The 10864-nt window shown below is 40.9% G+C and overlaps 1 protein-coding gene across 1 annotated transcript in view; it reads right to left on the bottom strand.

Annotated features, from left to right (window-relative positions):
* SLIT3 (slit guidance ligand 3) overlaps positions 1 to 10864 on the bottom strand; it is a 782476-nt gene that overhangs the window by 737402 nt on the left and 34210 nt on the right. The window lies entirely within an intron of this gene.

The raw sequence follows: 10864 nt of genomic DNA, 5'->3' as shown, positions 1-10864 counted from the left end.
TCCCAGCACAACCCCTTTCTCCCCATCTCATTCCTTTTGTCACCAATGTCACTAATTCCATCTCCTTGGATATCATTTCATGTGTCCCTGCTGCTTCATTTCTACTAATGAGCATTGCTTTAGTCAGTGTCCATTGTTTCTGATCTTGACCACTACTGCAGCCTCCTAGCTGCACTGGGTTTCAGAATGGTCCTTTTCCAATCTATCCTCCACACAGCTCATAAAAGCCCTCTTTCTAGACACATTATAATTGCTTCACTTTGCTGATTAAAATCTTTCAGTGGGCCCCTGTAGCTTTCAGGATAAGAGTTCAAACTCCCTATTTTAGAAACTATGATTCTTCACCCCATGGCTTCCAGATTTGCCCCCATAATCAACATATTACCTGGTCATCAAAAGCATCTGCAGTTTCCCAAATTTGGCATTATTTCATGGTTCTCTGCTTCCTTTCCCTCAACCGTTTCCACTATCTGGCATGCCTTACTTTCACTCGCCAGTTCTTTTCACCTAAACAATAAGTAGCTCCTTAAAAACAAGTCAAGCATTACCTTCTATGAGAAACTTCCAAGGGAACCAGATTAGCTTGACTTTGTATCTCCATCGGAGGCAAGAGTAAGTGCTCAACAGAGGTTTGTGATCTACATAAATAGGAAAACTACCAGTATTTCGAGTCACTGGGCAGAAATGTCTGCGCTTGTTGCACTCCATTTTGCAAATATTCTGGGTCATGCTACCCCCTGCTCTTTGGCCACCCAGGATCCCGCCATGGACTTGTCTGACATATCTCCCAACTCATTGTGTCTTAGGGCACTTACCAACAGCAGTGACCCAACAGCAGTGGCCAGATAGCCATGAGAGTCAGCTCTGCTGCTGGGTACCTGCAGACAGAAGGAGGTAGGCAGGCACAGAAGAGTGAAGACAGAGTCTAGGGATCTCCAAGGAGCGCTAGGTGCCTCCTTGCTTGATTATGGATAAGCCCCAAATAAAAAACTGGTCTCTAAGATTTAGGGTTGTAGTCTTTAACTGCAGTCTCCATGACTACTTTAACCATCTCAAATATCTCTATTGCTCATTTTTAATACCTGACTACATTTTCTACAATTTTCTACTTATTCTCTAGTTCTCTAAGTTTCATGTAAGCATTTTTGTAGGAAACAACAACAAAAATGCCCTATTTCTTGATGGAACAGTGCCAGAAACTCAGAAAAAAATAAATGTTCTAATTTTTTATTTAAGAAAGAAGAGACGATTATAGAATTTATAAAGTTATTGTGCCCAAAGTAAGAAGCTAACAAGCAACTGGTTGAAAATAATTTTGGGTATATATTTAAAAAGGTGAAATGGGAGGGGGCAGCAGGTGGTGTGGTGGTTAAGGTGCTAGACTCCCATGTGGCTAACTGCAGTTTGTTCAAGTACCAGATCTGACAGCTTGAAAATCACACCAGGCACATGTGAGTGCATGCCCAAAATCCTGAGAGAAGAATGAAGAGATTGCAGCATGACCATCTCCTCTGAGGGGTGATTTCTTACTTTCCCTCTTACTGTCTCTCTGGCGAGTACATGAGCCATATGGCAAAAACCTTTTTTTTAAAAAAAAAAAAGATGAAATTGTAATTGCTGAGAATCCGCTGTGTTTATGGAAGACAAACCACACCAAATAAACCTAATTTTCTATTTCAGTATAATTTCTAACTGGTAAGCTGACTTAAAATAAAAATTCATATTAATCCAGGACTTTATAATACAAAGCACTTTTCACATATATTATCTCAGTAAGACTTCACGGGATTGTGGGAAGATAATGAACTTTCAAGCAATGCAGATACGAGTGTGACTCTTAATTTTACTTTGCATCTCTGAGCCTCTTCTTAAAAACTTTATCTTCAAATCATATACAAAAAAAATGAAAGATAGCCTGTGTTCCTGTCAAGTTACTGAAACACGGTAACATTTGTATTTTATGGAGAATCTAATTATCGCCATTCATAATTTTCTCAGTAAACAGTGAGGAGTGTTTTAGTGTCGTCTTCTTTGCATATGAGCAAAATCAAGGGTAGGTTTAAGTCATTTTCCACAAGGCACCCAAGTGTGTTAAAGAACGAAGATTGGAATCACTGTTCTCTGTTATGCTTTTTTCCCTGTGCTGCAGAGAATGAGATCACCTTCTCGTTGCCTCAGTTTGTAAGCACTGAGTATGAGAGATGGTAAAGAGCTGTAAGTAGAACGGCACTACAATATGGAGAGGTTATAGTCATTTGGGTGGCCAGACCTCATTATGTTGACAAAGATCCATCATGGTAAGGGTGGTGTGGATTCCTTTTCGCCACCTAGAGCTCTGCCTTCACCTAGCCTCTTCAACAATTTCATGAACTTAAATGGCTAGAGGTCATTGGGATTAAACCTGTGAATGGAGATAGTAACGAGCAGGTAATATGCCGGGTATGAAAATTCAGTTTTTCTCAAAAGAAATAGACAAGGAAAAATCAGTCAAAATAATGAGAATGATTTTAACCATAGAATCATAATCTAGCATTGTGACTATAGATAATGATATTTTATTATATACTTGATATTTGTTAAGAAAGTAGATCTTGGGAACCAGCAGGTGGAATGGTGGTAAATGTGCTGGACATTCCCACATGGTTAACTACGGTTTGAGTCCCGGACCTGGTGGCTTGCTGTCTCACTTTCCCTCTCTTTCTCTCTCTGTGTCTCTCTCTGGTCAATTTTTTTAAAAAAATAATTGAATGAATAAATAAAATTAAATTAAATAATTCTTTTAAAAAAAAGAAAGAAAGCAGATCTTAAGTATTCTTACCACACACAATAAAGGTAACTATGTGAGGTAATGGATAGGATAATTAGCTTGATTCTGGTAATCTTTTCCCAATATATATGCATATCAAAACATCACATTGTGCACTTTGAATATATACAATTTTTGTTTGTGTTTGTACCTCTATGAAGCTGAAAAAGAAAAAAAAATCCTATATTTATGATTAAAAACATTACATTTCATGAATATAGAATTAGAGAGACATGGTTTAACAGTAGTAAACATTAAAATGACTTCAGGATTTACATTGATTACAAAACCCAATGTGAATTCACAATATGACAACTCTTCCTCTTAATCTTTGGCTGCATCTGAGAAAACTTAGCATCCCTACATTGAAGGTGTTCTCATAATGCTACAGGTTGATCAGTTTGCACCTGGAGTTGCACATTTAAATCTCACCAACAAAGGAATGTTGACAAACTGAAACCATTCATGGAACATTGCCGGGATGGTAAAAGGCCTTCAAAAGTTTAGTATGCGAGAACTCTTGAAATACCAGGGAAGTCTACACTGAAGGAAAGAAAAACTGTGTGAGACATTATAATGAAGGATTCACTTGAAAGAAAGATTTAAAGTAATCCATGTAAATCTAAAGTGGACTACAACACCTTATAAAGGAGATAGCCAGCTACTCTACTATTTGCCAAGTTCAGACATGAGGCTTGTCTCTGAGCTCATATGTAACTTAGATACTTTAATGCTTACTACCCTTTAAATAGCAATCACTATCTACTCCTGTTTCAAAGATCAAAAATTTAAAATAACTTGCCTAAGGTCATAAAACTAACATTTCTAACTAACATTTCTGAGTAGGGACGCATCCTCATAACACTAGGATGTAAGCATTATTTCATTTGTTAAAAAACCTGAAACTTGCCAAAGGTCAAAAGAGCTACCAAATTTGCCGAAGATCAAAGGCGACTACATGGTGAAATTGGCTAAATAAGCACTTTATTCATTCTAGGACACAGACAATACATTCTACAAGCATTCTGTCTTTTAATATAGCAATGATTTGTGATGGTTTGGCCATTCTTTTTGTACTGATGAAGAAACTGGGACAGATAGATAAAACAACATGCTCAAGATCCAACATATAGTAAGTGATTAAAAAAGGATGAAAACTTAGAACTATGGGGCTGGCAGGTGGTGTGGAGGTTAAGGTACTCCCACATGGCTAACTGTGGTTCAAGTCCCAGACCTGGTGGCTTCCTTTCTCACTTTCTCTTTCTCTCTCTGGTCAAATTATTTTTTAAAAAATATTATTATAAATAAAATCTTTAAAAACAAAAAAACATCAAGATTATGTGGTTTAACCAATGTGTTATGGTGCCTCTTCCAGAGAAGCAAAAGCATTTTATGCTAAAGAAAGCTCTTTAAAAATTCCTCAAGAGGGGCCAGACAGTGGTGCAAGGGTAAAGCGTAGTGTTCTGCAAGGCTGACCCACACACAAAGTTTCTGTGTTGGCAACTGGAAATCTCCCTGAGTACATAGAGCATATGCTTGCCCATAATTGGGGGCTGACTAATGCTAGGAGTGGATTACCGCCTCAAGACCCTGTCTCTCTATCGCTCTCACTCATGGGAAAAACAAAAACAAAAACAAAAACAAAACTTTAAAAATGCCTCAAGCTGCAGTCAACTCTTCATCATTGAAGTGGTCCAAGAAGAGAGTGATGGTCCCTGTGGGAGGGTAGAACTGAGGTACTTGAATAGGCTTGAATAGGTCCCTGTGGGAGGGTAGAACTGAGTTGCTTTCTGGAGTTCATTCTTTACAGAGTGTACTAATGCCAAGTAGATGTTTGGTAAGTAGTTGTTGACACGAATGGAATAGGAGTCCACTCTCAAGAAGGGGACCAACTCAGTGCATTGCTGTGGGAGTTGTGGTTTTGCAAGTGAGCATTCTAGCTATTTGTGTCAAAGTTGAATTAGAGGAAGGCGGGCTTCCCAGCACAGCTAGCAATTAGATCCCAACCCACAAATTCATACACTGGACCGGCTGCTTGTGTGGGAAGCACAGGGAAGGAGGCACCTTCAAGTGATTGTGGAATAAAGTAGGGGCAACGGGCAGCAGCTCTGGGAGCTGTGGCCACAAGAAGAGCCTGGACAGCTGCCTCAATCTTGATTTGCATGAAGATGTTTATTCTGTTCTGCCTTCCAAGCTTCTTTCTTCCTGCCCCAAGGGCTGTCCACTCTAGTGACTGACGCGAGGTGGTTAATTAGATACAGGCTCTCAGAACCAGGCCAGAAGTGTTCTTGTGCTGAGATTCACAATGGGGCAGAGATACCCTCCCAGCACTGTTATGTACATATGCCCTTCCTTTGCCCACTCCTATAGACTATGACACTTAACAAAATCTCAGTCAAATGGATGCCACCCTGAGCTGATGCCTGAGCACAGATTTAACTGATGTTGTGAAAATGGCGATGTAGTCAAGGCATGTAACCAAGCCCTGACTGGGGGTTCCTGTGAGCAGTTGTCATTAGAGGAACTGACTGTCAATTTCGTTTTTCTTGGAAGTATAGAAAGTCTTCTTGCTCAGTGTCTACCTCCCTGGTTTATCAAAAAATGCCCAAATAACCATTTCTTTGGGATAAAGCAGTGGTTCTCATATATTTTGGTCCCCATTTCCTTTCACTCTTAAAAAAAAAAAAATCAAGGCCCTCAAAGGGCTTTTGCCTATGTGAGTTATCTCTTGATATTTATTACATGTGAAATTAAAATTGAGAAAATAAAAAAATAATTGAATATATTTCTTTTAGAATAATCTACCATAATATGTACACATATTTTTTTCTGAAAAATACATATTTCCAAAACAAAAGCATTTGATGAGAAAATTGGCATTGTTTTATGTTTTTCTTTTCTTTTTTCTTTTTTTTGGAGAGGTTTTTGCTATAGGGCGCGTGCGCTCGCCAGACAGACAGAGACATAGAGACAGAAAGTGAGAAATCATCCCCCCGGGGGGGATGGTCACGTCTCAATCCCTTCTCCTCCATTCTCCTCTTGGCATTGTGGGCACGTACGCACACGCGCCTGGCGTGAGTTTCAAGCTACAGGATCCGGGACGCGAACCGCAGTCGACTACGTGGGAGTCCAGCGACATAGCCATTACGCTAACTGCTGGTTCCCATTATGTTTTTGAATATCTTTTCATAACTGGTTTAACAGAGTGCAGCTGGATGCTAACATCTATCTCTGCTTTCAGTCTGTTGTGATCTGTTATTTGGGTTGAAGGTTATGAAAAAAGTCTGGCTTCACACAGTACATAACTGGAAAAGGGAGGATTATTTTAATCATCTTTTTATGTCAAAAGGGGTCAGTTTCCCTGTGATATCTGTTCCCTTATCAGTGAACTTTTCATACTGTGTCATTAAAATCCATTCATCTGTCTTGAACTCTGAATGGATCTTTCTAACCATGCATAACATTCTTTTTGTGTGTGGAGAGGATTTTTTGCTATAGGGTGTGTGTGCACTTGCCAGAGAGACAGGAAGAGTCAGAAAGATAGAAAGTGAGAAAACAACCCCCATGGGGGATGGCCGCACTGCAATCCCTTCTTCTCTGTTCTTCTCCTGGAATTTTGGGCACACGTACATGGGCACCTGATGTGTTTGAAGCCACTGGGTTCAGGACTTGAACCTCAATCAGTCATGTGGCAGTCCAGTGACGTAACCACTACGCCATCTGCTGGTCCCAAGCCATGCATAACTTTCTAACGTTATTCATTTGGAAAATACTAATTTCCTGAGTATGCAGACTTTCCAAAAGTTGACACATTACATTACATAATATAAAAAATATTTCAACCAGGGCCAGCAGGTGGCATAGTGGTTAAGGTATGGGCTCCCACATGGCTGACTACAGTTTGAGTCCTGGACCTGGCTACTTGTAAATCACTCTGGGTGCACGTATGTGCATGCCAAAAATCCCAGGAGAGTGGAGCAGAAGGGATTGTGGCATAGCCATCACCCTGGGGGATGGTTTCCAGCTTTCTCTCTCACAGTCTCTCTGTTTCTCTCTGGGTATTGCCAAGGCTCTATGGCAAAAAAAAAAAAAAAAAAATTATGTATTGGGAATCTGCCAAGCTCATGATAGCAGATATACTTTTGAAATTCCAATTTTTGCTCGAGTGCTCAAATTTTATAATTGACATAAGAGATCGTCAGTTGGTTTCCTTGAAGTGACAAGCTTACTTTGTTCATTTTTGAGGAAATGTCTGCCAAATAACCAAGTCTGAATTATCACTTTGTCAGTCTTTTTTTTTCTTCTGAAGAGAAAATGATATTCCATGACAAAGTGACTAATTCGACTGATCAACCGCACAGGTGCTTTTCCTTGAGAACGCAGTGCGCAGCAGAAGTGTTTCATGTGTGCATCCCATTTAAGCAAAGAATTGATAAAAAAGTTTGTATATTCAAAGGCTGAGATTTAATGAAATTAACCATCTTTACTGCTTTGCATCAATATTCTTCAGAAAACTGGCCTTCTGTGCCCTATGAGTATAGTAAGAAAGGCTGCAAGGACAGTTGGAAACCCTTGCCTTGATCTGCTCCTAAGTGCTGGCAGTTAGACCCACCACCACTGCCACTGTTTTTACACCATCAGTGCAAATGTTAGCTCAGTGAAAAATGGCAAATAATACCTGTATTATTATGAAAATAGTTTTGACTTTGCAGACCTCCTGAAAGGTTCTTAAGGCCCCAGAGGCCCCTGGACTGCACTTTGAGAACCACTGAACTAAAGTGTTGAAGACCTTATTAAAATGTAAATGTCATCTGGGAGGGATGGGTAAAAAAATAAACTCTTGGCAGTCACTCTTAGTTCTGTGTGGAGGCTGGGGAATCCAGTGAGTCTGACCCTCACCTTTAAAAGTCAGGTAAATCTGGGATAGAATACTGTATTCCACACTTATTGACTGTAAATTGTGTAACTTTCAACATATCAGGTATTTTTTTCTTTAATCTGAAAAAGAAAATAATAATTCTAAACCTTTAAATTTGCTATAAGGATTTAATATGGTAAGTGTGTACTCTACCTAATGTACAGTATGTACTCAATAATTATTAATTGGTTTTATAACCTGTATTCTTTTTCTTGGGGATGGGGGGGTTGCTATAGGGCACAGGTGCTTCCCAGAGAGAGAGAGGGAAGTGAGAAATCACCCTCCAGGGGACATGGCCACACCACAATCCCTTCTCCTCCATTCTCCTCTTGCAATTTTGGGCACACATGCACACATACCAGGCATGATTTTCAAGCTGCCAGGTCCAGCACTCGAACTGCAGTCAGCCATATAGGAGACCAGCATCTTAACTATACCACCTGCTGGCCTACAGTTTGTGTTCTTTTAGCTTAGCAAGACTAAGATAAAAGATGACTAAGTCTTTGTGGGTTTGCAGAACAGGAAGCTGAAGGCCAAAGGATTGATATTTCCTGAGAATCAACCGAGATTAGCTGTCTAGAGGGCACATTAAAAAGGGGGGGTGGGAACCAGCAGTTAGCGTAATGGCTATGTCGCTGGACTCCCACATAGTCAACCGCGGTTCACGTCCCGGACCCGGTGGCTTAAAACTCACGCCGGGCGCGTGTGCGTGCATGCCCAAGATCCTGAGAGGAGAATGGAGGAGAAGGGATTGCGGCGTGACCATCCCCCCTGGGGGGTGATTTCTCGCTTTCTGTCTCTATGTCTCTCTCTGTCTGTCTGGCGAGCGCACGCGCCGTACAGTGAAAATCTCTCCAAAAAAAAAAAAAAAGGAAGGGGGGATTAAAGAATAGACTAAAGGTGGCATTATGTTTTCGTTCATTCATTCAACCAACATTTATCATCTCTTACTGCATGTAAGTCTCTGATTCTGTGCTAAAGGCACAAAGTAACAGCAGTAAAAGGGAGGGTGAACAGGATGTGGGATTCGAATCAGGGAACTTGGCTTTTGGTCCCAGTTTAATACTGGTTTGTGTCACTTGTGGCATGCCCTTTAAATTATCTGAATTTAGTTTCCTTATTTGCAAAATGGGAAAGAAAATAAATGCCTTTCTGTGGTGTTTCAAAGAGTAAGTGTAAAAATGTGGCTAAAGCAGTCTTTAATTATTTTGGTGCCTGTGGTTCTTGAAATGACTCACTTTTTAATGTCTTAAAAAGCAGCATCACATGGAGGAGGGAATCTTCTCTGATCCTAGATCGCTTTGACTCTAAATTAGAATAAAAACACATGACTACTTGTGAGGAGTCTTAGGATATACAGTGTCAATGTAGTTAGTATTGTAGTTAGTATGCAGCACGTAGGGTGTTCAGGAAATAATGGTGATTCTTTTTTTTTCTTTTTTTTTTGAGATGTTTTGGTATAGGGTGTGTGCATTCGCCAGGAAGACAGAGAGAGAGAGAGACAGAGAAAGACAGAGAGACAGAAAGTGAGAAATCACTCTCCGGGGGGATGGCCACTCCACAATCCCTTCTCCTCCATTCTCTTCCTCCAGGATCTTGGGCACGCATGCACATGGGAGTTCAAGTCCGGGACTTGAACCTTGGTCGACTACATGGGAATCCAGCAACATAGCCATTACGCCAACTGCTGGTCCCAACTGCTGGTGATTCTTTATGATGTGTTCGTGAAGCAGACAGACTTTCCATGGGAGCTGGGCTATTACAAGCAAAAAAAAAAAAAAAAAAAAAAAAAAAAAAAATGGTAGAGAAGGACTTTCAGCACAATACTAAATAAACCATACACCAGCTGGGACTAGCAGTTGGTGTAATGGCTATGTCACCCATGTAGTTGACTGCAGTTTGAGTCCTTGACTCGGTGGCTTGAATGCACACCGTGCGTGCCCAAGATCCTGGGAGGAGAATGGAGAGAAGGGATTGTGGTGTGGCCATCCCCTGTGGGGGGTGATTTCTTTCTCTCTGTCTCTCTCTTTTTCTGGCGAGCACATGCGCCTTGTAGCAAAAACCTCTCTACATAAATAAATAAAAATAAACAAACCATACTCCAGCAAGGATTTAACATTGGTTGAATGAAAAATCTGGTTATTACTTACAGACTAATTCTCTGACTAAATCATGGTGAGGGCATCTTCTTCCTCCATTTGCAAGATCTAACCTCCCTCCTTTAAGCACTGTGGAAGCAAGAGTGCTGTATAAATGATTATGCCAATCAGAACAAATGATCAGGCAGAACCTTAGTGGTGGGTGAGGAATGGAATGTGGCAGAAACAAAGGAACTGAAAGAAGCAGTAAAGTGTGGGAGCAGTGGGATGAAGTAGCACTTAGGAAGAGATGTGTGGTGTCTCTTCTAATTACTAGGGGATGCTACCCAGAGCATCCAGGAGCCTATAGCTACTACCCCAGACTTGATAGGTGAACTGTTACATGGTGAGAATAATACAGAAAAGCCTTTTCCATGCTCTATGTCATAGAGGAGTGTAAGAGATGGTAAATGCTACCAAACTCAAAGACTGAACATTTGCCTTATAGGAGCTTGAGAAGCTGGCAATTAATCAGTGTGATGTGGGCTAGTATATTTTATGATTTTTTTTAAAAAAAAGGCATACAGTATTTGCTAAGTTCTCGAAACTGTTGCAATTTCTTAAGCATATTAGTTCTTTTAGTTCCCTAAGAACTCTATGACACGAATTAGAGTGTCCATTTTATAAGTAAAGAAACTGAAGCAAAGTAATCCATCTAAAGTCTTTCCCTTCATAACCGTCAAGATTCTCAGGAGCCAGAGAACCAGGATCCAGCCTTGTGATGCCTACTCATAAAACTCTACCATTCTAGGGAACCAGCAGTTAGCGTAATGGCTATGTCGCTGGACTCCCACGTAGTCGACCGCGCTTCGCGTCTCGGACCCGGTGGCTTAAATCTCACGCTGGGCATGTGTGCGTGCGTGCCCAAGATCCCGAGAGGAGAATGGAGGAGAAGGGATTGCGGCGTGACCATCCCCCCTGGGGGGTGATTTCTCGCTTTCTGTCTCTATGTCTCTCTCTGTCTGTCTGGCGAGCGCACGCGCCCTATAGCGAAAACCTCTC

This window comes from Tupaia chinensis, unplaced genomic scaffold (genome assembly GCF_000334495.1).
Source record: "Tupaia chinensis unplaced genomic scaffold, TupChi_1.0 Scaffold000234_1, whole genome shotgun sequence".
NCBI classification, from domain to species: Eukaryota; Metazoa; Chordata; class Mammalia; order Scandentia; family Tupaiidae; genus Tupaia; species Tupaia belangeri.
The sequence above is the reverse complement of the archived record's forward strand: the minus strand, read 5'-3'. Positions and strand labels throughout refer to the sequence as shown.